A 27,229-nucleotide genomic window follows, 5' to 3' on the forward strand; every position below is an offset into this window, starting at 1 on the left:
ATGTGGAAAGTATGTTTGCAACAGTCAAACAGTGATAAAGTGAAAACACACCATAGTTATTATTTTTTAAAGTCTGATTTATAAATAGCACCAACTGCAGTTACATGGTCACAGTGGAACAGGTCAAGGTCAAAAGTTAAGGTTGTGGTGGAGTGCATGTTGGATATAGGGACCAGGTTTTTCCCAGTGGTTAACTTTGCACCTAGAAAAGTTTTGGAGAAAAGTCCTTGTCAATGGAGTTGCAGGTGGATTGGGCTGCAGGCTGGATCCGAAGAGGGGCTCATCAGTGGCAGCTGACTGAACAGAAGGACCTCAGTGGGAGCCCTGGCTCCTGTGAGAGGTTTGAGGCTCTTGACATCAATGGAGGGAAAACTCTGAGCGGGCAAAGTCCAGGACCAGGAAGATGTTGTTGGCAGTTATTCTTTTGGCCAAACTCCAGAAGAGGCTGCAACACATCCAGAATGCCTCTGCACGCCTCATCCTTGACATCCCCTGCCACTGCCACATCACAGACCACCTGAGAAACCTGCACTGGCTCCCAGTCAACAAGAGAATCACCTTCACTCCTCACCCACGCTCACAAAGCACTGCACAACACCAGACCAGAATACCTCATCAGACGACTCTCCTTCTACACCCCGACCCGGCATTGCCGCTCCGCCGACCTCACCCTAGCAACCGGCCCACGTGTCCACAGAACTACAACCCGCGGTAGATCTTTCACGCACCTCACCCTCAAAATGTGGAGCACCCTTCCCACCCACCTGCGCCAGACCAAAGACCTCCTTACCTTCAGGAAACTACTCAAGACCTGGCTGTTCAAGCAGTAGCAGCACCCTCCCCCTATATAGCACCCCTCCACCCTCCTCAGCGCCTTGAGACCCTCATGGGTGAGTAGTGCGCTTTACAAATTCCTGATTGATTGATTGGAGAGAAGTTCAGAAAAAGTTGGAAAGTGTGCAGTTTTCAGACAGAAAGAGTACATTCCTACACCAACAAAAGGTCCAGGATCTGGGGCACCCCTTGAGGATTAGGGCTCACTCCAGCAGAGGCTATTAGCAGTCTCCAGGACAGCTCCAGTTGGACCTGTTCAGCAGGAAAACCAAGAATGTTGCTGTGTAGCTTGCACAGGAGGTCAGCCAACTAACCCTTAGATTCACTTCTGGAGTTCTGGTTTCAAGGCAAGCATGCCAAGTCTTCCTTCAGGCTTCAGACAGAAGGGCAGTTCTTCTGAGTCTTCACAGGTTCAGGAGTGTTCTGATTTCAGGATCTGGGGTTGCCACTTGTATTCCCAATGCCAGCCTATGGGTAAGGGACAATCCTTTTTCTACCCCTAAAACTAGTTCTGGTCAGTTCTCCTTTCTTCCCTGGGTTTGGCTCCAGCTTGGCTATTGAAAGCAAACAGCAGGGCCAGGACTGGTGTCAGGTCTTTTTGTGTGTGAAGTGTAATCCATGCAGGGAACAGCTTCTCCCCTGCCATCCTGTCAGGGAGACCTACTCCCCTCTACAACCAGGCTCTTTTCTACTGTCTAGGTCTAATACATCTTTCCCGTGGGGGTAGGGGGATAAGCAGGGGAGCCATCAACAGCCAAAGGCAACTGGCTACCTATAGAAAGGATACAGAAACTTTAGACAGCACAATGCCAACAAGATCAAACTTTACCATTAAAAAGGTTGTAATTACACCTAAAATGAGTGGAGGAAGTACATGTACCCAAACTGAAAAATAACAATGGATTAAACCCAAATCTGTGACTGGGGGTGAGTGTTTGAAAAGTTTCAACACTCCGTCCATCATTTTATTTTGTGATATTTCCTTGTGCGCCCTAAGTGGCTAGGGTGTGCACAGACGTGGGTCCCTTGCTTGCTGCGCCACTGGATTCAAGCTAGCCTGGCTGATGAAGGGTTATACCCTGAAACCGGTCCCAGGATGCTTGAATCCTGTCCAGGGAGGACCTGACTTGGCAGTGCGGGCTGGACTGCTCCCATAGCTGGGTCCGAACTGGGGTGACGTGACAAGCAAAATAACGATGGATTAAACCCAGATCTGTGACAGGGGAGGAGTGTTTGAAAAGTTTCAACACTCCATCATTTTATTTTGTGATATTAACTTTCTAAAAGTGGCATTTCCAAAATAATAATACAAGATCAAACTTTGCCCTTAAAAAGGTTTTAAATTACACCCAAAATGAGTGAAGGAAGTAGCTGTACCCAAAATGAATTTAGCACTTATTAATTGTAATAAGGTAAACCAGTGCTAGTCTATGGGAGGCCAGCCTTTCTATATTAAAAAACATTTTCTTTTCACTGCTAGGGCATGTAAAACATTAAACATACATGTCCTACTTTTTAAATACCATGCACCCTGCCCTAAGAGCTTTTAGGGTCTACCTTAGGGTTGACCTATAAGTATTAAAAAGGAAGTTTTAGGGTTGGTAAAAAAGGCTATTTGCCAACCCTAATCAAAAAAGCAGTTTAAAACTATCTACAGGCTGCCCTGGCAGGCCTGGGGCATGTTTTAGGGAGCTACTTAAGTGGGTGGCACAATGAGTGCTGCAGCCTACTAGTAGCATTTCATTGACAGTCCCTCGGTAACGATAGTACCATATACTAGGGACTTATAAGTAAATTAAATGCGCCAATCATGTATAAGCCAATTTTGCCATGTTCAAAAGGAAGATCATACACGCTTTAGTGCCACTTTTCTGGGGTAGACCTAGTTCACCTACTGAAGGCAGGAACCTGCACACAAAAGATGGTCATTCCTAACATTTACAATACACATACATAAAATGGTCTTTGAGTCAGGCCCCTTCAACTATTGTCATGCCTATGTCAGCTTGCTTCAGTCATTGCTTTGAGATATTGTCATTCCCATTTTTAGATCAGCCTCCCATTTTATAACTCATTCTATTGGCTGTATAGTATAATATTCTGCCTCTTAAAAAGGCATTTCATTGCAATGCTCAAGAGTCTATTTTACTTCTGTAAAGATTGCTCAATCATCACACTTTTTAGCACATTCAATTCTTTATCTACTACACGTATTAGGTACAAAGGGTAATCCTTCTATGTTGTTTTCTTTTTAGTCCCAGACACACTTGTTCACTTTACTGCAAAAGAAATTAATTGCTTTCAATGCTAAAGGACTGTTGCCGACATGATTTCTGTTAGAGCATTGGCCATCCTGATATCCACATTCAGCCACTGGGCTTCGGATAAAATTCAGCGCTTCAGAAGCTTTGGTAAAGCAAATAAGTCTGAGTTATACCTGCAAAGACAAAAGAGATCTATTTGCTTTGCCAATGCTTCTCAGATACTGTTTTTTTTTCAAAATAAGATCTGTGACATTTTTTGTGGCACTAACAGACAAAATTACGAAATTGTGGTGGAGGACAGAGCAGCAAGTGATCTTGCTGGGTCGGAAGCAAAGGGCAGGTATGCGCTGTATCTATGCGACAGCGCATTACTGCCCCTTCTACACTGCTACATTTGAGCTGGTGTTTTCCGGTGTGGGGGCACTGGCACTTATTTTTGGGGGCTGGCACTTATTTCTCCACATCAGACATTTCCAGAGATCAACATAGGGAAAAACAAACAAAACATGAAAAACAGAGGAAGAGAAATACAGAAAATGCGTCGCCAAGAGAGAAAACAGACACCTGTTGGGTGAGGTAATGGAACAGGAAGCGCCTCCAGTGAACTGAAGAGGCCTGAAGGGGATTCAGGACTGCGTACCCTTACTATTTGCGATCTGACATTTTATAGCGCCAGCCATGGGTGTCTGAGCAGTGCATTAGGCACCGGCACTTATAATTTTACAAATAAAGCACTGCCCTTCAAACTGCCCTGGCACCATTTTGGCTGCCTAGTGCCAACGTAGGCACCCTTGCACCATGGTGCAAGGCTGTCTGCTTTGTCAGCAGGATTGTTTTTGTGCAGAAAGGGGCACCTTCTTGCATAAAAACAATCCCGGGAGGCTTTTTCCTGTTTCTATGTGTGCTGCAAAATGCACCTCCCATGGAGAAGCATAAGGTTGTGGCGCATCCCTAGGTTTACAGGCTCTCGTAAATCTGGGGATGCATAAGAAATCCATGGGTGTTGAGTGGGAAAACCCACCGCAACGCCCATGGAACAGCTCCCGGAAGCAGTGTAAGGCAATGCAGTGACTTGCGTTGCCTTACTTCATATCCATGAGGCCATTCAAAGGCACGCAAAGCGGGTTCGTGTGGCCTCATAGATATGGGTGAAAGGTTTGCACCGCCACTGCATCATTAAAAGTGATGCAACAGCAGCGCAAGCCACTCATAAGTATGCCCCGTAATTTGTAGCATCTACTAGCCCTCATAGAATATCCAACTCCAAAGTGCCGCAGGAATTTAAGAGAATATTCTCCATAGCAGGTATTACATGTCCCATACCCAGATGCTGCTGACAAGATCCGACAGGAACTGATTCTAACTAGTGAGCTGGGATTTTCACAAGGCCCTATTGCACATCGTGTTGTGTTTAATAGTCCTGCAGAAAGCACACAAGTGTAACATGTTTAGAGCCAGAGTCTGCTGTCTTCTGCTGGGCTCATCTCTGGAAAGGCAGGCAGTGCAGTGCACTTGGAGAGCGCGTGCTGAGGCCTGGAAAGTCACATAAAAAACTACTTTTAAAGAATCCACCTTTTATGTCCAACCTATCAACATCTCCGGCGACCAAAGAGATCTTAGGAACAAGAACCGTTAGAAACCCGGAAGTTAAAAAGCTCTGAATCAATCATTTTGAACAATTGACGACCCTTATTATTGTCGTTTCTTGGGTTCAAACCTGGCCCTTGTTAAACGCAATAAAAACAATATTAGTGCGGTTGCTCAATACAAACACATTAAATAATTGACTACTTTTAGCTATAGTAGGCGACACTTGAGGCTGTTTTGAAGTAAACAAAACCTCACAAACGCACGAAGATAAGAAGAGATTAAGAGCCGCAGAAAACCACCAAGCTGATAATTCTCAAAATATTTTAAAGTAGTGAGGTCAGGGGACGCAGATTTAAGTGATTAAAAGAGAGATCATGTGTCTGACAGTCGACAAACGCTTTGGAAGTTGATGACGAAAGCTATGCGTCAGGGCTGTGCTGTCTGCCAGAGCAACCATAATGCTTTGCGCGTTTTTTGAGATTTGGGAGCTTTAATAAAGTACCTCCATTTTGTGGCCTGCGCCTGTGATCAGTCTTCAGTGAAGCTGCTGAGCTTCCCATAGACATATTTTGTCTTGGTGAACCCTCCTCACCTAAGCTCTTATTACATGAACATGTGAAGGGAGGAACAAGGATATGGGTCCGCTAGTGGGGGTTCTGAAATGTGTAAGTGTCTCAGATGAAAGAAGAAACATAAGTTAACAAGGTAAGGTCCCTTTAAGAATGAGTCAACAGACCTAAGTTCGGAAACCCTGCTTGCACAACCATGCGGTTATAAAAGGGTAACTCACCCAAGAAAGTTCATATGGCTCATCACTGGACCCTCACTTTAAGAATGGCTTGCAATAGGGTAAGCTCAACCTGGGATCTGGAAACTGTTTGATACTAAAATGGTTAGCTGTTTACAACAAATGAGGGCTGGAGTAGCTCCTCATTACGGATGCAAGGGGAAGGACACACAACCTTTTATGGTGGGTATCTATGGGAAGGGCTTTATCACAGGGAAATGTTTTCCCAGCAAAGAAACAAATAAGAAAAAAACATGACTGCTCTCCCCCTGTGTGTAATTTTACATTATGTACCGTTCTGCACCAAAAGAAGAGGCAACCTTAAAAAGTCACATGACAGATGCAATTGTACATCTGGAAACCTGAGCCTGGCGCGAATTTCCAGGCGCATTATTATATCTGTTTTGAGAATACCAAAAAAGTGTGAAGGTACTCAACTCGTAGAACTCTGCTCTTACTTTAAAATTATTTTGGTGAATCTGCCCCAATAAGTTTTGCGCTTTACTTGCTAAAAGCTTGGATGGAACATCAAAAAACCAAGCCCCAGGTCTATGAAGCGGCTTGATTTACATATTTGAGTGCTTTGTACAACTCACCAGATGCCCAGGAGAAAACAATTCCTTAAGATGTGCCCCTCCTATTGACAAGACCAGTAATGATAGAGTAAGGGGGCTCAATTATTGAAAAAGCAAGGATTCATTAGCAGAGGGTTCTGGTGGATTAAACCTATGTCTGCGAAATTTGTGTTTTGTTTGATTTTTACGTACACAGAAAACTACAACTGCTAGTTATATGGATGATTTTGTTCATATTTTTCCACAATTTTCAAAAAAGTGAAACTCAAACTCTGGCAGGAAACAGATCTTGGTTATCTCAGGTCCTCCATCAAAATTTGTTTCCAATTTGCTCCAGGATGAATTGTATGCTTGGCTTGATTCCAAGCCAGTTTTGCACTTGTTAGAGGTTCTTGTCCCCAGAGTAATGTTTACAACAAAAAAACACTTTCTTGTAGTAGCCATTATGTGTGTACTTGGGCTGAGCCACTGCTCCATTATGTACTTGTTGATTTTTCAAAGGCGTGTGACACTATTGATTGCTCACTGTTATGGGTTAAATTGATAAGTGTAGGGTGTTCAGTGCCACTTGTATCCATATTAAGCAAACCCCGCTTAACTGGCTGGGACTAGATGAGAGAGCTGAGACCAACTACAAAGTCAAATTCTGTTCACAGGCGGTCTGAGGCAGGGTTGTATACTGGCAGCCATCAGTGGCGTAATGAAACTGGAAGGATCCCCCTGCACAGAACATGCCAGGGGCTCCCCTCCAGATTCACGGAGGCCAGGTGCTGCGCTGAGGGGGCCCCCTGAAGCTCAGGCCCCCGCAACTTGGGGCTGAGGGGCCTTTGTTACGCCCCTGGCAGCCATACTCTCTAATATTTGATCCCACTTCTAACATCAGATGACAGTTGTCTTCCAAAACTCGGCACAACTCGAATCTGTTCTCTGTTATACGTGAATGATCAAGTAATTTTGAAAAAATGTCCCTTGAAAGTTGCATGTTGAGGATAAAGCAATGATGTCCAATTTTCCATGAAGTGGTCAGAGAAATTCCATTTGTCATCTGCGATTATTTGGAATGTTGAGTAGTAGATTGACAGCTTATATGAAATCCCAGGAAGCAGACGGTGCTGTAATTGAGGAGAGTAGGACATTTGGCTTTTACATTCTGTAGTAGAGCTACAAGCCACAACTTATGTTGTACGGAGCGTTAAGCTGCTACTCACACATCTAGAAATGCATAAGAATCAGGACGGGGCAGCCTACAATATATTCTGTGAGGTAGATTGGTGTCCCACTGTTCTGACACTATGCCCCTCATTATGACTTCGGCGGACGGAAAAGGCTGTCCGCCGAAGTCACGCGGTCGGGTTAGCGCCAGTGCAGTCCCCTTCCTGTGGCCCCTATAAAGAGTTTCCGGCTGGGTCAGCGGGCAGAAACAAAGTTTCCGCCCGCTGGCCCAGCCGGACACAGCCCACAACATTGACGCCGGCTCATAATTGAGCCAGCGGCAATGTTGCGGTGCGTAGGGTGCACCAGCAGCCAGACAGTGAAAATCGCGACAGGCAGGCTATGCCAGCTCGTAATGTGGCTGTCAGACTGCCACATCGTCGTAATGAGGGGCTATGTGCTTTCGCTCATCATAAAATAGAGACTTTCGAACTTTGCGCACATTTTAGGAAAGTGTCAATTCTATGACTATGAAAGATGGAAGCTAATGATGTCTTGTTCAAACAACATAACATATGAGCACTAACTATAAGAAAAATCATGAACTCTAACATGATGACCCTGAAGTTGATTGACTATTCTGAGGACTTTAATATTATTCTATATGCTGCGTAACTGATATATCTTGCTTTGCATGGATGGCTACTGTAGGAAGCTGGCTCTGTATATACTGAATCAAAATGAGATATAGTATGCACAGAGTCCAAGGGTTCCCCAGAGGCTTAACAGAGGCTAAAGTAGATAATACTAATGCTCTCTTATGTGGTAGTGTGGTCGAGCAGTTAGGCTTATCAGAGGGTAGTACAAAGCATTTATTCTACACACACAGACAATAGAAGAAGCACACACTCAATGACAACTCCAGACCAATGGTTTTTATGTATGACAAATATATTTTCTTAATTTATTTTTAGAACTACAAGATTCAAGTTGCAGGTAAGTACTTCAATAGATTCGTATTTCATACATGTATCAACAGTACTTTGTTTGAAATCAATAAGTTATACAGTTTTTGAAATAGTGGCAATTATCTGTTTTAATAATGGATACACTGCAATTTTCAGAACAGTTCCTGGGGGGAAGAAATGTTAGTTCGATTTTAGGTAAGTACAGCACTTACAGTTTCAGTCTCCATGTTTTAGGAAATCGACCGGTTGGGGTTCAAGTTAACCCCAAACACCCACCACCAGCAACACTGGGCCGGCAGGGTGTAGAGATCGAAGGTGAGCAAATTTAACGTGGGCTCCTACGGAGACGGGGGTACTCGGACTCAGGCCCGCTTGTGGTAAGTACCTGCGACTTGGAGGACAGACTAGAGGGGATTGAAGGAGCACTGGGGGTGGGCCACAAGTAGGCACCAAACACACACCTTCATTGGCACAGGGGCGGCCAGGTGCAGGGTGCAAACAGGACGTCGGGCTTCCAATGCTGGTCTGTGAGGGGACCCTAGGGGTCACTCAGAGGGTGCAGGTGAGGTCCAGGGGGGTGTCTCGGGCACGCCTCCAGTTGGACAGGGAGGAGGGCTGCCTGCTGAACGTGGCTGCACCGGATGTCGGTTTCTCCAAGGCCTGGGGGCTGCGGGTGCAGTGTGTCCTTAGGTGTCGGATATCTTCGTATGGAGCTTCGCGGTCAGGGGGGTCCTTGTGATTCCCTCTGCAGATGTTGTAGTGGAGGGGTGGAGAGGTCAACCCAGGTTGTGCACTTGCTCACAATCACCTGGGGACCCTCTCTAACTGGGTGAACCACCTGCACACGGGCCGTGGGCGTTGGGTGCAAAGTGGTCAGGACTCACACATCCGGAGTGAGGAGAGAGTCCTTAGTTGTTGGCATTTCTTAGACAGGGCTGCTGTCTTCAGGAGTTCTTGGTCCTTCTGGGTGCAGGGCAGTCCTCTGGAGCTTGGCAGAGGTTGCTAGTCCCGCTGGACGCGTAGCTGCACATAGGCTCTCACCCCATGTGGTCAGAAACTTGTCTGAAAGTGACAGGCTGGCACAGACTGGTCAGTCCTACACTAGCAGTTTGGCTAACATACAGGGGGCATCTCTAAGATGCCCTCTGTGTACATTTCTCAATAAATCCCACACTGGCATCTGTGTGGGTTTATTATGCTGAGAAGTTTGATATCAAACTTCCCAGTATTCAGTGAAGCCATTATGCAGCTGTGGAGTTCCTAATTACAAACTCCCAGACCATATACTCAATATGGCTACACTGCACTTACAATGTCTAAGAATGGACTTAGGCACTGTAGCAGCATATTGCTCATGCAGCTATGCCCTAACATGCAGTATAGTGCACCCTGCCTTAGGGCTGTAAGGCCTGCTAGAGGGGTGACTTACCTATGCCACAGGCAGTGGTTTGTGGGCATGGCACACTGAGAGCGGTGCCATGTCGACTTTGCCTTTTTCTCCCCACCAGCACACACAAGCTGCAAGGGCAGTGTACATGTGCTTGGTGAGGGGTCACCTAGGGTGGCATAGTAATTGCTGAAGCCCTTGGAGACCTTCCCTGGCCAAAGGGCTCTTGGTATGATGGGTACCTTTTACAAGGGACTTAGCTGTGTGCCAGGGTTGGGCCAATTGTGGAAACAAAGGGACAGATTTTGGAAAAGAACACTGATGCTGGGGCCTGGTTAGCAGGATACCAGCACACTTGCAATCAAAGTTGACATCAACACTAGGCACAAAGTGGGGAGGTAACCATGCCAACAGTGGCACTTTCCTACAGCTACCTCATGTCAAGAATACCTTAATGTCAAGAATGACCACGATTATGCTAAGAATGTTCACAATATGCCAGAGGGCCGTCACATGCCAAGGCCTTCATGTCCATAATATTCCAAAAAGGGCTACTGTGTGCCTAGTTCAGCATAATAGCTACAATATGCCAAATATGGTATTTTATGACAGGAAAGAGCTCTTGAGAGAGTGTGCAGTGATCATGAGAGGCCAGAGGTGGTGAACATAGTGCTAGGGGGTGTCAGCTACCACATATAAACGACTGGTGGGTACTAGAAGGTGAAGGTGGCCACCACACCCTCACACATGCATGCAAATGCACACACATATGCTCAGGTATATGCACACACGTGCAAAGTAATATGATGGGCACACATGCTCACACATAGACACACTTAATGGCTCATGTACTCAGGCACAGAAACAGACAGACACAAAACGCACTTGTGCACAGACACACTCTCCATTTCTCTATTCAGCACGTGCCAGCTACTCTTCCTCTGCTATCTTGTGACAGTGGCATTGGATTCTAGGGACAGCATCATCAGCATTCTCCTGCACAGCAGCATATCCTATGCTCACGCAAACTAGTGGGACTAGAAGCGCATGGCCTTCAATACATGGTCAGTCATTATCCAACCTCTAGTGGAACAAAGGGTATTGGGCCATGGTTTGCAGGCCCTGAGCTGTCAGCCATGCTGTATGTTTAAGTATTGCTATAGAACCCTAAGATTTCTGCACCCAAAAAACAAAGTTGGCACTAAAACACTAAGCTGTTATTTCATTGTAGTGGCCACTGTCGTTCAAAGAGGCTTGACCGGTGAGGGGCCACCTCTTGCAGTTTGCAAAAGGTGGTGCCAGACACTTCCATTTCCACGTAATTAAATTTTTAGGAAACTTCTGCTAAAACGATTCCCAATACGTTTACAGGGAAGCAAGCACTGATATTCACATCCTTTAAATGTAGGCCCTTTATGTTTTTTCACATTAGTCAGAAATCCTGTGTTGCAAACCATTTTCCAAGAGTGGATAACACTGTTGCAGCTGCCTTGTATATCACCTCAGTGACTTTGAACAATCTTGAATTTCCAGCCATAATGACTAGACGTCTAGACCTATGTAATTCATAGAAACCCACAGTTGGATATTTCTGGACAGTACTAAAGAGGACACACTTTGTCAAAGGCCCTGCACATAAAGATTTGTATGTGATCTGGCAGATGTGACAACTCTTTATGGTGTTGTTGATCAAGTATACAACATCAGAAACGACATGTTCTGGCAGTTTGATATTTTGTGTCCATTACTCCTCTAAGACTCTCATACACCTCACTGTCATGGCGTCTTTGGTGTGGATTCATCATATCATAACCCCATTGTAGGTTAACTACATTTCTCCATTTGCTCATTTGCAAGGATTTCATCTTCAACATAGGTAGAAGATTTATTGACATCAGTGATGTACCCAGTGCTTAATTTTAGCCGGTGGTTCCCGGTGCGGAGCACCAGCAATTATTTTTGAGGGCCGACACTTAGGGGGTCATTCCAACCCTGGCGGTCGGTGTTAAAGCGGCGGCCAACCCGCCACCAGGCAGGCGGTAAAAAAAATGGAATTCTGACCCTGGCGGGAACCGCCAACACAGCCCGCCACTTTAACACTCCGACCGCCACGGCGGGACAAACAAACAGTGCGGCGGTCACCGCCAACAGGCAGGCGGCAGACAATGTACCGCCCACCCTATCACAACTCACCAATCCGCCACCTTTTCCGGAGTGGGAGCCCCGCCGATAAAAACACGGCGGAAACAGACTACGAACGGGAAAACGCTCACCTCTATACACTCCACGAGGAATCAGGACAGCATGGAACCCGAATTAAACATCCTACCAGCTATTGTCTACCTGCTCCTCTACCAGGAGCACGAATGCTGGCGCAGACGACAACGGTGAGTACTGCACCTACGACACAGGGGAGGGGGGAGGAGAAAAGGTTACGGGCACACACATACGCGATGCGCCCCCCCCATGCCCCCCCCAAATACCTACACACCAATGCAGAGCAACAAGTCAGAGTGACACCCCCCAAACCCCACGGAATAATGCAAAGACAAAATAAAATGATCATTAAAACTGAAGTATATTATAGCAAATATTAAGTAATGTGAAATATGAAATATATAAATTACATAGAATCATTAACAATATATACCTATGGCAAAAGTCCGGCACATTTTGGCAACCTTCCATTGTCCGTGGGCCAATGTGCATAAACACATGGGCAAAGCCCACACACGAGACCCGATTCCATTGGAGAGAACACTGCTGGGGCATCAGATAATAAAACTACAGGCACCTCAGGGGGAAGGGAAGGGGGGCACCTCAGCCACATGAGTCCACGACGCCAGATCCACGAGGGGCCTCCATGGCCACTGTACCATCCTGGGGAGTGCAAAGCCACAGTCTCTCAAGTCTCTACAGTGGGTGGATTGCCCACTGCTGCATCCTGGGGAGTGCAAAGCCACAGTCTCTCAAGTCTCTACAGTGGGTGGTTTGCCCACTGCTTTATCCTTCCTGGGGAGTGCCAAGCCACAGTCTCACAAGTCTAAACAGTGGGTGGATTGCCCACTGCTGCATCCTGGGGAGTGCAAAGCCACAGTCTCACAAGTCTAAACAGTGGGTGGATTGCCCACTGCTGCATCCTGGGGAGTGCAAAGCCACAGTTTCACAAGTCTAAACAGTGGGTGGATTGCCCACTGCTGCATCCTGGGGAGTGCAAAGCCACAGTCCATCAGGTGGATTACAGACTCCACTGGTTATGGAGGAGGCATGGTGGCCAGAGTGCTTCGTGAAGCCCTGCCCGACACAGATCCGGCCCTGCCAATGGGCCAGCGGTGCTTGAGAGGAAGGGCCCAGCAGAGCAGTTCAGAGATGGCGGTGCCCAGCAAAGCGGTGCTTGAGATGAAGGGCCCAGCGGAGCGGTGCTTGAGAGGAAGGGCCCAGCGGAGCGGTGCTTGAGAGGAAGGGCCCAGCGGAGCAGTTCAGAGACGGCGGTGCCCAGCGGAGCGGTGCTTGAGATGAAGGGCCCAGCGGAGCGTTGCTTGAGAGGAAGGGCCCAGCAGAGCAGTTCAGAGACGGCGGTGCCCAGCGGAGCGGTGCTTGAGATGAAGGGCCCAGCGGAGCGGTGCTTGAGAGGAAGGGCCCAGCAGAGCAGTTCAGAGACGCCGGTGCCCAGCGGAGCGGTGCTTGAGATGAAGGGCCCAGCAGAGCGGTGCTTGAGATGAAGGGCCCAGCGGAGCGGTGCTTGAGAGGAAGGGCCCAGCGGAGCGGTGCTTGAGAGGAAGGGCCCAGCGGAGCGGTGCTTGAGATGAAGGGTCCAACGGAGCGGTGCTTGAGAGGAAGGGCCCAGCGGAGCGGTGCTTGAGAGGAAGGGCCCAGCAGAGCGGTGCTTGAGATGAAGGGCCCAGTGGAGCGGTGCTTGAGAGGAAGGGCCCAGCAGAGCAGTTCAGAGACGGCGGTGCCCAGCGGAGCGGTGCTTGAGATGAAGGGCCCAGCGGAGCGGTGCTTGAGATGAAGGGCCCAGTGGAGCGGTGCTTGAGATGAAGGGCCCAGCGGAGCGGTGCTTGAGAGGAAGGGCCCAGCAGAGCAGTTCAGAGACGGCGGTGCCCGGCGGTGCCCAGCGGAGCGGTGCTTGAGAGGAAGGGCCCAGCGGAGCGGTGCTTGTCACGGCGGGCCCTGTTCAGCGGTGCTTGTCACGGCGGGGCCCTGTTCAGCGGTGCTTGTCACGGCGGGGCCCTGTTCAGCGGTGCTTCTCACGGCGGGCCCTGTTCAGCGGTGCTTGTCACGGCGGGCCCTGTTCAGTGGTGCTTGTCACGGCGGGGCCCTGTTCAGCGGTGCTTGTCACGGCGGGCCCTGTTCAGCGGTGCTTGTCTTGGCGGGGCCCTGTTCAGCGGTGCTTGTCATGGCGGGCCCTGTTCAGCGGGGCTTGTCACGGCGGGGCCCTGTTCAGCGGTGCTTGTCACGGCGGGCCCTGTTCAGCGGTGCTTGTCTTGGCGGGCCCTGTTCAGCGGTGCTTGTCACGGCGGGGCCCTGTTCAGCGGTGCTTGTCACGGCGGGCCCTGTTCAGCTGTGCTTGTCTTGGTGGGGCCCTGTTCAGCGGTGCTTGTCTTGGCGGGGCCCTGTTCAGCGGTGCTTGTCACGGCGGGCCCTGTTCAGCGGTGCTTGTCACGGCGGGCCCTGTTCAGCGGTGTTTGTCACGGCGGGGCCCTGTTCAGCGGTGCTTGTCATGGCGGGCCCTGTTCAGCGGTGCTTGTCACGGCGGGGCCCTGTTCAGCGGTGCTTCTCAGGGCGTGCCCTGTTCAGCGGTGCTGGTCTTGTGTTCCTAGGGAACCAGATCTGGCCAGTATTTCCCGCTCAGTCGCCATCCGACCTTTCGCTTGCGGGGCCCTCCTGTGCTGGAGTCCTGGGCCCGTGGGTGTCCTCCGTCACACCCGCAATGGGGCTGGTGGGGCCCTCCTGGGCAGCTCGCCTGCTGCCGGACTTGTCTGCCCTGCTGCCCTTGCCCTCCTTCGCAGAATCTCTGGGGCCCTTGCCTCCCTTTGTGGATGTGCCAGGTGACGGGGCAAGGCTAGTGTCCTTGGGGGCAGCCGTCTCAGGCCTGTTGCGCCGGGCCTTGACTTTTTTGGTCCTCTTCCCAGGGGGTGGGCTGGCTGTCCCCTTGCTGCTGGCCGATGTTCCTGCCCTAGGAGCTGGTGGACTCCAATAGCCCTGAACTATGGTCCTAGAAGATGCAGGGCTTGTGGTGGCTGAGGTGCTGTTTGGACTCTTACGAGATGGAGGGGGTGGGTCAGTTGTTGGAAAGAGGTCAAGGTTGGAAAGGAAAATCAATTTAGAAAGACAGGGACGGGTAGGTGTAGTGGGTATGGGAGTGGAGGAAGAGGATGTGGTTGTAGGAGAGTCAAGTGTGCTGTCTTTGGGTGCAGGTGCTTGTGACGGAGGCTGTCGTGAGGTGGATGGCTGTTGGGTGGGTGGCTGCCTGCGTTTGTGTGGTTTGGAAGAGGGGGTGACAGACACACTGGGAGAGGACACAGGGGACGTGTAAATGGCAGTGGGGGTGGTGACTGCACGTGTGCGGACTGTACTGGAGGGTGTGCTGGTGATAGACGTACTGGCTGATGGTGGTGTGCATGCAGGTGTGAGAGGAGACGTCACAGGGAGGGAGGAGGGAGACGAGGAGGAGGGGGACAAAGAGGAGGCAGTGGCTGTTGGCATGTCTGCATGTGGATGTTGCTTGGGTGAATGCTTGTGTGATCTGTGGTGCTTATGTCTGGATGAGCTGCGCTTGGGTGTTGAGGTGTGTGCAGGCTGGTCTGTAGGTGTGGATGGGATAGGCAGAGGAACAGGGGAGTGGGACTGGGTGGAGGGAGTTGGAGGAGGGAGGCTGGAGACAGGGACAATGGCTGCCGTCAGTGCTGAGGCCAGAGCGTTGAACGATCGCTGATGGGCAGCCTGACCCGAATGAATGCCCTCCAGGTATGCATTGCTCCGATGCACCTCCCTTTCTACACCCTGGATGGCATTCAAAAGGGTAGACTGCCCAACAATGATGGTCCTCAGGAGGTCAATGACCTCCTCACTGAGGGCAGCAGGGGTAACTGGGGCAGGGCCTGAGGTGCCTGGGGCGAAGGAGATGGCCGGCTTCCTGGCCGAGCGGGCACGGGGCGAACGCTGAGGGGCTGCTGGGAGGGCGGAGCTGGTGCGCTGGGTGGCGGCTGTACCTGTTGTAGCGGTGGGCACGGATGTTGCCGCCACCACAAGGGAGCTCCCTTCCGAGGACGTGTTGGTGTCGCTGACGTCTCCACGGGTCCCCGTTGTGGAGCTCCCCTCGCCCTCCGTCTCACTGGTGAACTCGGAGTCGGTTGCATGGCCCTCAGGGGCCATGTGAGATGCAGCTCCCTCGTGCGCCGATGCCACTTCTCCTCCGCCTGATGATGCTAATGCACACATGAACAGGAAGACCAAAAAAAAGGTGGGGAGAACAAATAAAGATATGTTGAGTGCATGCATTGGCGACACCGTTGGCGGAGAGGACAGACACAGAAGCCCACTGCACTACGCCGCGCACTTGGGGTAGGCACCCTACAGAGGTGGGGGGTGGGGGCAGAGGGCCATGCCTCACGGAGGGGCCTAGCCTACAGAAATCGCCCTGGCCTAGGGATACCCACAGCCCTCCTCCCCCAACCAGGCACCTCCACTGCGCGCAAAGATAGCAGAATGTGCTGGTACTCACCCCCTTGTGTCTGCTGTGATGTCCTCACGCGCCCATCCAAATCGGGGTAGGCCACCGCCAGGATCCGGGACATCAGAGGGGTCAATTGTCGTGCGGCACCCCTCCTAGGTTGGGAGGCCATCCCCAGCAGAGCCTCGGCGGTCTTTCTGCTCCCGCGGCGGATGTCCTCCCACCTCTTGCGGCAGTGGGTGCCCCGTCTGTTGTGGACCCCCAGGGCCCGGACGTCCTTGGCGATGGCACGCCAAATGTCGATCTTCTGATGGGCGCTGACCTATGTGACATGTACAGGGTGGGAAAAGAAACATCATCACTTTTCTGCATGGTCGATGTGAGTGGCCCCCCCTCCCCAACCTTGCCATGTGGCACATGCTCTCATCTGTCGTGCGATGCATTCCTCATTCGCTCCCCTCCCCACCATTGTTCATTCACCCCACTCAACCCAGGCATTGCCCACTAAGCATGGTCCCAGTGTACTCACCTGTTGGTCTGGAGGACCGTAGAGTAGCACATACTGGGGGAGGACCCCATCCACGAGTGTCTCCAACTCTTCTGAAGTGAAGGCAGGGGCCCTTTCCCCAGTCGCAGCAGCCATTGTCACTTCCAGACCGAGGTCGCAGCAGCACTTGCAGTATAGGTCCTCTCCTGTGGATGATCAGGTCTCGAGTGATTAAGCAGATAGAAAATGGCGGTCACGGCCGCGGCGGTGCGTACCGCGACCGCCGGCGCACATCCTCATTGGCTCCTGAAACCCATAGGGTTCAATGTTAACCAATGCGGCTTTGCACAGCGGTCTTCAACCGCCTACCGCCACGGTGTGCCACGCCAGCGCAATGACCTCACATCACATTGTCACACTTCACAGGTTAGGCAGCCGCCATTTCAAAGGCCCACATGGCTTAATTTCTACTGCGTCACACAGGCCTAGGCCTTGCATTGCCACTCATACAAGCCATTCAATGCATAGAGAATCGTGTACAGTGCAAGCTGTGTGAGCGTACCTGTGGGTTGATTGACTCTGTGCTCCATGTTGTCCTTCCTAGGCACCGTCCACAGGGACTTGTGAGGAGATGGAGGGCTGTTCCCGTGTACAGACCGCTGGTGGACCTGTCGACAATGGCAGAACGACATGTCATACTCACCTACAGACTTGACCGTGCCACTATACAGCAACTGTGTGCCCAGCTGGAGCCAGACCTGATGTCACCCATCCGCCAACCCACAGGGATCCCCCCTCTAGTGCAGGTTCTGCCGGTACTCCATTTTTTGGCTAGAGGATCACTCCAAACAACAGTGGCCATTTCATCTCGGATGTCTCAGCCTATGTTTTCTAAGGTTTTATCCAGAGTGTTGTCTGCCCTGATGAAATACATGCGGAGCTACATTGTTTTCCCAGAGGTGGAGAAATTGGCTACAGTGAAGGGTGATTTCTATACCCTTGGACATATTCCCAACGTCATTGGTGCCATTGATGGGACCCATGTGGCTTTGGTACCCCCCAGAGGAAGTGAACAGGTGTACAGGAACAGAAAAAGTTATCATTCGATGAATGTCCAGGTGGTCTGTTTGGCAGACCAGTACATCTCCCATGTAAATGCCAAGTACCCGGGATCAGTGCATGACGCGTACATCATGCGAAATAGCAGCATCCCTTACGTGATGGAACTACTTCAGAGACACCGTGTGTGGCTAATAGGTGACTCTGGTTACCCCAACCTGTCGTGGCTATTGACCCCAGTGAGGAATCCCAGGACAAGGGCAGAGGAACGGTACAATGAGGCCCATGGGCGGACTAGGAGGGTGATCGAGCAGACCTTCGGCCTCCTGAAGGCCAGGTTTAGGTGCCTGCATATGACAGGTGGATCCCTAATGTACTCACCAAAGAAGGTGTGTCATATCATCGTGGCCTGCTGTATGCTTCACAACCTGGCTTTGCGACGCCAGGTGCCTTTCCTGCAGGAGGATGGTCCAGATGGTGGTGTTGTGGCAGCGGTGGAACCTGTGGAGAGTGAAGAGGAGGAAGACGACGGGGACGACACAGACAACAGGGACACAGTGATACTACAGTATTTTCAATGACACACAGGTAAGATTCAACATCGGCATTTTACAATTACTTACAGTCTCCTGCCTCTCTACTGTCTGGCCTATTCCCCCAATGTATGTTAACTGAGTTGTGACTTTCCCTTCCAATTTCAGCGATGTGGCCCCCACTGCGTGACCTCTGCTTTGTTTTCCCATGGACTACAGCTGTATGACATTGGTATTTTTTATCACTGTGTAACTGGACATTTTGGCAGCATTATGTTCAATACATTTGTTCACAATACAGGCAGACTCCAGTTTGTTTTTGTGCAATAAGTGTTTTTATTAAAATGCTGAATTTAGGGACATCGTGGGAAATCGGTGATGGGTGATGGTGGAGGAATGTCCATGGCAGAGACCAGCTTTTCAGTCTCACAGGTGCATTGTCCATATGCCTGTGGAAGGTGGAGCAGGGGCAGTTCAAGGTTGGACAGGGTGACAATGTGGGACAGTGGGATGACATCAGGGGGTATCCTTAGCTGGCGGGGGTCTTGACATCCTACTCTGTCTTCTTACGAGATCTCAGGCCCCGCTTGCGGGGTGGTTCTTCTTCTGCAGGAGGTGGGGTTCTGGTGGCCTGTTGTTGTGTGGGGGCCTCCTGTCCACTAGCGCCGGCGGAGGTGGTTACCTGTTCTTGGTCCATGCTAGTGACAGGGGCCATTTGTGGTGCCACATGGTCCCGCAATGTGGTGACAATCAGGTTGAGTGCCCCTACGATGGTGCCCATTGCGGAACTGATGCTTCTAAGTTCTTCCCTGAACCCCATGTACTGTTGCTCCTGCGTGACCTGGATCTCCTGGAAACTGGCCAGTACCGTCGCCATCGTCTCCTGGGAGTGGTGGTATGCTCCCATGATGGAGGAGAGGGCCTTGTGGAGAGTGGGTTCCCTGGGCCTGTCCCCCCCCGTCGCACAGCAGCCCTCCCAGTTCCCCTGTTTCCAGGTGCCTCTGTCCCCTGGACCGTGTGCCCACTACCACTGCCCCCAGGTCCCTGTTGTTGGGGTGGTGGGTTAACCTGGGTGCCCTGTAGTGGTGGACACACCGCTGATTGACGTGTCCTGGAGACAGAGGCATGGGCCCGCTGGGTGGGAGCTGTGCTGGTGTTCCCAGAGGGGGTTGGGTCTGCTGTGGCCTGTGGCTGTGTGAGGGGAACCGACTGTCCCGAGGTCCCCGATGGTCTGGGCTGGTCATCTGGGTCCAGGGAGACAGAGCTGCTGTCATCACTGGGGGCCTCTTCTGGGGGTGGGATGGACATTTCTGGACCCTCCTGGGCGGTGTGGTGGCGTTCGGGTCCTGCAAGGGTATAGAGGTATGGTTATTGCTTCAGTATGTGCCATAGCGGTCAATGGGTGGGTGCCCGTGTACCCCAGTGCTGGCATTCCTGTGTGTGGGCGTTTGTGAGGGTGGCTTGTGGTGGAGATGTGTTTGTGCAGTGGGCATGCTTTGGTGATGGGTGTCCATGCTTTGTGGACGCATGCAGGTCTTGGTGTTGGGATGGGTGGGTTGTGATGGTGAGCCATTTGCAGGGAGTAGGTGTGATGGGGTGGGGGTGAGGGTGGGGGTATGTGCTGGCATGCAGGTGGGGTGGGGGTGGGAAGATGTAGTTAAGATTTGACTTACCAGAGTCCATTCCTCTGCCTACTCCTGCGAGGCCCTCAGGATGCAGGATGTGCAAGACTTCCTCCTCCCATGCTGTAAATTCTGGGGGAGTAGGTGGGGGTCCGCCGCCAGTCTTCTGCACCGCAATGTTGTGCCTTGATACCAAGGAACACACCTTCCCCCGTAGGTCGTTCCAGCGCTTCCTGATGTCATCCCGATTTCGTGGATGCTGTCCCACAGCGTTGACCCTGTCGACTATCCTTTGCCATAGCTCCATCTTCCTGGCAATGGTGGTGTGCTGCACCTGTGTCCCGAAGAGCTGGGGCTCTACCCGAACTATTTCCTCCACCATGACCCGGAGTTCGGCGTCTGAGAACCGGGGGTGTCTTTGGGGTGCCATAGGGTGATGTGGATGGGGTGTGGGGTGGTGTATGTGTTGTAGAGTGTGGTGAGTGTGGTGATGTGTGGTGTTTTATGCGTGGATATTGTGTGGGTGATGGTGTGGTTTGCCTCTGTGTGATGGTGTTCTCTAAGCAGTGCTGTCTATCTCTGGCTTTCTGTCGATTTTTTTTTTCGAAGGGGTTTGTGGGTGATGTGGGTGTGTGTTTTATATTGTATTGGGTGTGTGGGAGTGGTGTGTGTATGTGTCTCAGGTGTGTGTATTTTGAATTGTCCAATGTGGTTGTGTTTTGTAAGGGTGTGTGTATTTTGACCGCGGCGGTGTGTACCGCCAATGGAATACCGCGGGTGAAAGACCGCCGCGTGGATTCGTGGGTCGTAATGGCAGGGGCGTTTTTCTGTTGGCGTGACGGTGGAGGTTTGGTCATCGCCAGTTTTTCGCTGACCTTTGGTGTGGCGGACTTTTGTGGATGTCGGGTTTTTGGCGGTTTGCCAGTTGTGGGTCAGAATGACCGTGGTGGTTTACCGCGGCCGCGGCGGTGTTATGGCGGTCTTCTGACCGGCGGTAAGCGCCTTTTACCGCCGAGGTCAGAATGATCCCCCTATTCTTCTGTCTCAAGCACTTACCGCAAGTTAAAGATACATATGGGAAAGATGGAGGAAGAGAAAAAAGAAAAAAGCCTCACAAAGAGAGAAAGCAGAAAGCTGCAAGAGTGAGCTGAAGGGGCAGGGAGTGGCTGCAAATGGATTAAAGAGGCACGAGATGGGTTCAGGATTGCGCTGCCTCAGTTTTCTATGCTCGCACATTTAACTGCAGCAGCTGCGTGTTTCAGAGGAGAGCTGACACCTGCACGCTTTATTTTACAAATTAAGCACCAAATGTACCTCTTTCTATAGGTGTTAGAAATAGCTCTTGTAAGGGGAAATTTCCCTTGCCTGTTTCCAGTTACTCTCAAATTGTTTTGCTGCAGTCAACCATTGCATTACAAAATTGATGTATTCCACTTCTAGAGAAACATGAGTAGTTGATTGGTACAAGGGAAATGATAAGAAGTGGAACATCTGGGGCTGTTAGATGTCCATTTACAGAAATCCTGCTATGGGGGTGCCAGAGTGCCTCTGGCATGACTGTATTTAGTATCAATGTCTGTAAGCCTTACTATGAGAGAGTATGATAGAATAATTATGAAACAATATATTTGTCTTTCTGGCGGACTCCCTAAGAATATGTTTTTTGCACCATGGAGGGACTTGTGTTAAAGGGTCTACAGTGGCTGTGTGGCCCTTCCACAGTGTGCCGTGCTTAATCCACAGGGCATTAATGGCTGTGCAGTTGGCTACCTGCACACTATGCAGCACAGTGGCTCATGCAGCGATGCACTTAGGGCCTGATTTATGAAAAGTCAGCGCTAAATTTAGGTCATTTTTTTTAAGCAAAAGCGGTGCAAATGAACAAAATATATTTGTCTTTTGTAAGTTTGCGCCGCTTTTGCGTCAAAAAATGACGTAAAGGCGGAGCTAACTTTTCATAAATCAGGCCCTTAGTGCTTAAGTTGAGGAGGTGGTTGCAGGTGCCACCGCCACTCATTTGTTAGGGTCCAGCACTTATTTTTCTTCAAAAAACTTTGATCCATAGCAAGAGAGAAAAAACACACAAAAGGGGTAAAGAAGGAGGAAGGAAAAGGTGGAAAACCAGTGACAAGGAGAGAAAGCAAGGATGAAAAGGAACCTGCAAAAGTGAGAAAGAAGGCAGGGAGTGTGTGGTGGTGGATTCAAAAGGCATGAGGTGGACTCAGGACTACACAACTTTGATATACGACAGCGCGGCCTCCGATAGCCCTGGCAGCGGGCTTTTTAACAAAACTTTGGGCCCGGCACATATTCCTTTAGAAACTACATATTGGATGCAATTATTAATCTTGGGGGTACCATGAAGGCAGGCGCTGATGTGCTGGGGGTGGTAGTCTCTGCATTTTGGTAGCTATGGTGTCTTGGTGTTGTACAACAGGCAAACGGATTAAAATTCAGGTGAGCCTGTCATACTCTCATTTCAATATCCCCCAAATATATTCGCTATTGGACTTGTAATAAGGCAGATGGGACTTCAGGGCACTCACCTGCTAAACTCTAAATCCGGCCCTTTGTCTTCCACAAGTGTGGACATGTTCCAAAGAGCTTTTACGACAAGGAGAGGGACCAAAACCTGTACTTTCTGTACTGTAATAGTCTGTCTTCAGCAAAGAAGCCCTGAATATAAGAAATGTTCTCATCAAATAATTACTTAAGAATCAACTAAAGCTCGAGTTGCAAACCATTGCTTTGCGATGTCCAGGGCGTGCAACGGAATTTGACCCGATTCGTCAACCGCTGCCATCATCCTGGAGGTAATCAATTATTTAATCTGTCTTTAAAGAGTTTCTGTTTGTCACTGTAAAGCCAAATATCCAAAATAAACAAGCTGCCTTTTCACAAGCTAACATGACTCAGCAGCTAAGAGCATAACAACGTATCATGCCCTTCTTATAGCTAATCCCTAAATTCCTCTTAAATCCTCAGATGAATTTGCCAAATGCCAGCATCAGTGCCTTAGTATAATTATTATTTATTCATTTAGAGGGAAGTCCAGGGCTCCATCAGGGAGCCAGAACTCGACCCTTTTATCTTGGGCCACTCTAAAAATAAAAGACGTATTGACTAACACATGTGAATGTGTTTTTTCACCAAATTGCATTAAAAAATATTTTTATTAGGTTTCCAACAGACAGTGGACACAGAGATCAAAAATAAGATAAAAACAAGAAAAATGTTATCATAGTTTGGATTTCTTACAGAGATTAGCTTGTGAATCATGCCACTGGCATTCCAGAAAGGCGTCATTCGATGCATTGTGGCATACGCCCTAAGTCTTCCTCCTTAGACAGTGCCACCCAGTGGCAGCTGCCACTGAACGGGGGTGGTGGGGTCAGGGAGGAATACAAATAAAATAAAATAAAAAACCACACATGTTTCCTCTGGAGACGGGTTTGTTTCCTTCGTCCTCCTCGTCTGGGAAGTGCAGAGGCTCCCAGACTCCCCTCAGCCAATCACAAAGCTGCTGTCACCAGCATGACAGCAGCTTCGTGAGTGGTATGAGCGGCCTGCTTCGGAGCTAACAGAGGGAGTGAAGGCCTGTGCACTTTCTCCTCCTGGCTGTGCAATACAGCCGGGAGGAGAAATGTAAAGAGTGCAAGTGTGTTTGGCTGGCCCAACATCGCTGGCCAAGCAGACATGCGCACTTTTATTCCACGAACCACTCCTCCGTCCATCCCCGCCCCACCCTAACCTGGCTCAGCTGAAAAATAAAATGATAATAACATATGTTATTATCATTTTATTTTTCTGTCTGCTAAAAGCAGTGAGGTGACGCTCGCCAGAGGAACCGCCCCTGGTGCCACCACAGAAGGTCTGGCAGTCAGTGTGGCATACATTTCTCTCCATTTTGCTAAATCCTCCATTACCTTCCTATCAGTTCGTACTATTCCAGTTCCAAAATTCCCTCCCAGCAGCCAAGTATAGGCTGCAGCCCTAGCAAGCAATGTTGTACAAGAACTATTGCTCCGCCCACAGTTGACTATGCTCCAGTAATCACCATCACTTGCCATTGCCATCTGACATGTATAAAATTTGCTTCAGTTGCGGTGTATCTAGAACCTTTTCCCAAATGGGTTGTGTACTATATTGAAATTTGTACTGGGCATACCAAAATCTAGCTTTAAATTTGTATTATAAATTAACATTTTCTGACAGACCCCAAATTTCTCTATCATCTAGATTTAACTTTTAAAATGATTCTTGGGCAGTGTCTGTGGCGCTCTCTATAGTTTAAGGCTATGGGTCTGCCTCCCCCAGTCAACAAGGCTGATTCCAACAGTGTATGAGTTTCCAGTGGTCTTTCTAGTTAGTCCTCCCATATGAGCCTTGTAGTATCTGTTAGTTGAGCATATAGTAAGTGCTGACCCGGTTGAATTTCAAAGTGGTCCCATGGAACTGAATGTAAAGAACTTGTCCTACAAATCACTCATCATGTTAGAGCAGCCGGTATCCTATTCATCACCTTGGTTTGGTTATTCAAGACCATAAAATGAGGAAAACCCCAGATCACAGAATCCATAGCATATGAGGAATGTTGAACCACTGTCTTTACTACTCCAGCCCATACTTCAGACTTCCCTATCCCATACTTGAGGCAATAGAACGATCAAGTGTGTGGTCTCAGTACTCTGGTCCAAAATGACATACGTAGCGTATTTAATGGTGTGCATCCTTGGCAGACTACCAGCAGTGAACACTCTCTATTAGACTGTATATTCAACCACTGTTGCAAGTGCTGCAGCTAAGAGGCAAAATAACTCTAGGTCTGGCATTGCCAATCAACGTTCTTCATGCATCAGCTTAGGGGTTGTAGGTTTTATTCTCGGTCTGGACTTAGCCCATGTTTGGGAAACCAGCATGGGCAAAGTCTCTAAACATAGCATGTGGTATCAGAGTTCCTTGGAACATGCAGACATTGAAGGGGTATTACCATCTTTATTAGTGCCACTCAACCCAGCAGCAACGAGGGTAGCGTAACTGAGAACTCAATGGATCTACATATCCCATTCTTTACTCTATGTTGTCTCTGTCTTATTGCACCATTCTGATCCACAGGTATTTCAAGACTCTGGGCTTTCATGTCATCCCCAAGTCAGGCAAGACTTAAGTCTAGTTTCTTCTAATTTCCTTTGCAATGAAAGGGAGCAGAATAATGCACCTGAGCACCCATCATTGCCATGGTGTCACTTAATGCCCTGGAGACAAAGGCATGGCCCTGGTCCAAATGGAATGCTGTGAATGCATATTCCCCGATGAAGACTTGCAAACAGTTTGAGCATCAGCCAATCACTGTGGCCATAGGAATCCGGAGCAAGAATTGACAGCAAGTAAAATATATTTGTATGCACCATCTGGTTGTAAGAAACTGCAATGGTCCAGGTACACACACTGCAAAGGCTTGTTGGAAATTAGGAAGGAATCTGCGGTGGGCGTTTGACGGTGGACCCTTTAATTTGTTGGCAAATGTTAAATAAAATCATAAACATACACAGGTCAGTAATCTTAAAATCCTACATTCAGAAAAAGGCTAAAAATATTGCATGATTAGGATTAAGCGAACACTAGTGCAAAAGAGCTATTTAAAATACAAAAATAAGTGATCCAAGCCTTTCATGGCCTGTCTGACCACACAAACCAAAATAGAAAGTGCATTGTGCAAACATTACGTGCAAAGCAGAACTCAACTAATCGTGCAAAGAACGCAATATGAAAGCATGAAGGCGGGACTACTCTACTGCAAAAACATCGTCCTTAAGCTTGTAGGGCCGTAGAGCAAGCTCTATTACCCAGGGCTGAACAGCCTGAGTGGTCGGGATGGAAGTCAATGATCTTTGCGCCATGCCCGTAGGCATTCGTGTTATTTTGTTTGCATGGTTAATTAAACATTTTGCATCCATAAGACTGTGAATTTACACCAACATATAAAATAATTCCACAGAGCAATATTCTTAAAATAAGGTTTGGTAATGCCACTGCAAATAATTTCAGGAAGATTCTTAGAAACACTGGAGTGGCTGGTGCTCCGTGTAAGCATGTAAACGCACATTGAGCATCAGTAGTGTTGCAGAATAGCTTATAGGATAAAATGTTAGAAGGTACTTTTGCACAATGCGAGTAGACGCAGTTATGGGTACAGTGTTACCTTCACTGAATGTGACATATGAGAATCCGATAGTACCTGGAATTACCTTGATTACCACATTTGTTTTGTTTTCACATGTATGTAAATGTTTTGTTTCAAGCATGTCAGTCTGTAGTGATCTGAGAATCTGAGTGTGTTGCGGTGTCCAATGTTTACATGAAAAATCAGGACAAATTAAGTCATAAAGAAGTTTGATGCATTGTGCATAGCCTGGAATGTAAGTAGTGCCACAATTAAAGAAACCAAGCAATGATTGTAGTCTCTTGATAGTATTTGGTGGTTGTAATTGTGCACATTTCTTCAGGAATTGTGGTGCCAGGCTTCTCCCCTCATTCGATAGTTCGTACCCTAAAAATAGGACACTAAGAAAAATATTTTTTGTTTTCTAGAAATTGAATTTATAGCTATAATCAGCTAATCTCAATATAATGCGATCCACCTTGGGAAAATATGTGTTGAGGTCATCATCCATCAGAGGGATGTCATCTACATAGGACAATGCCTCAGGATCAATATCATGCAATATTGATGTCACACAGGCAGGGAGCAATCCTGGACTGTTCTTATAACCTCAAAGGAGATTACAAAAATTGTGCTGCGAACCCAATGCGGAAAATGCACTTAAATACCTGATTTCAGGCACTAGATTTTGACAGAAAAAAAGTTGGAAATATCCAAGGTTGTTTTGTATTTTTTGTGCACTATGTTGTTGATTAGTGGTGTACTGTATGAGTTTTGTATGACAAATGTGTATGTGTGACTGTTTAAATGTCTGTAATCTAAGACTATTCTATATGAATGATCTGGCTTACCTACGGGAAACAAAGGGTTAGTCATAGGAGATATACAGGCTCCACTTACTCTCTGTGTCTCAAGTTGTGAGAGAATTTCCCTCACTGGGGCTTTAGCCTCATGTTTAATGGGATACTGTGGTTGTATCTGCGGGTTGGACCGTATTGGTATTACATGATAAGGGGAATCCCTATCTCAACCCACATGGTTGCGGTACAGCGGGGAAGTCTGTGCCAAAGCCCAATCTGCAGCATAGGCTTCTTTTACTGTATGAGGAACAAGGACTGAGAAAGATGGCAAA

The sequence above is a fragment of the Pleurodeles waltl genome, chromosome 5 (genome assembly GCF_031143425.1).
Source record: "Pleurodeles waltl isolate 20211129_DDA chromosome 5, aPleWal1.hap1.20221129, whole genome shotgun sequence".
NCBI classification, from domain to species: domain Eukaryota; kingdom Metazoa; phylum Chordata; class Amphibia; order Caudata; family Salamandridae; genus Pleurodeles; species Pleurodeles waltl.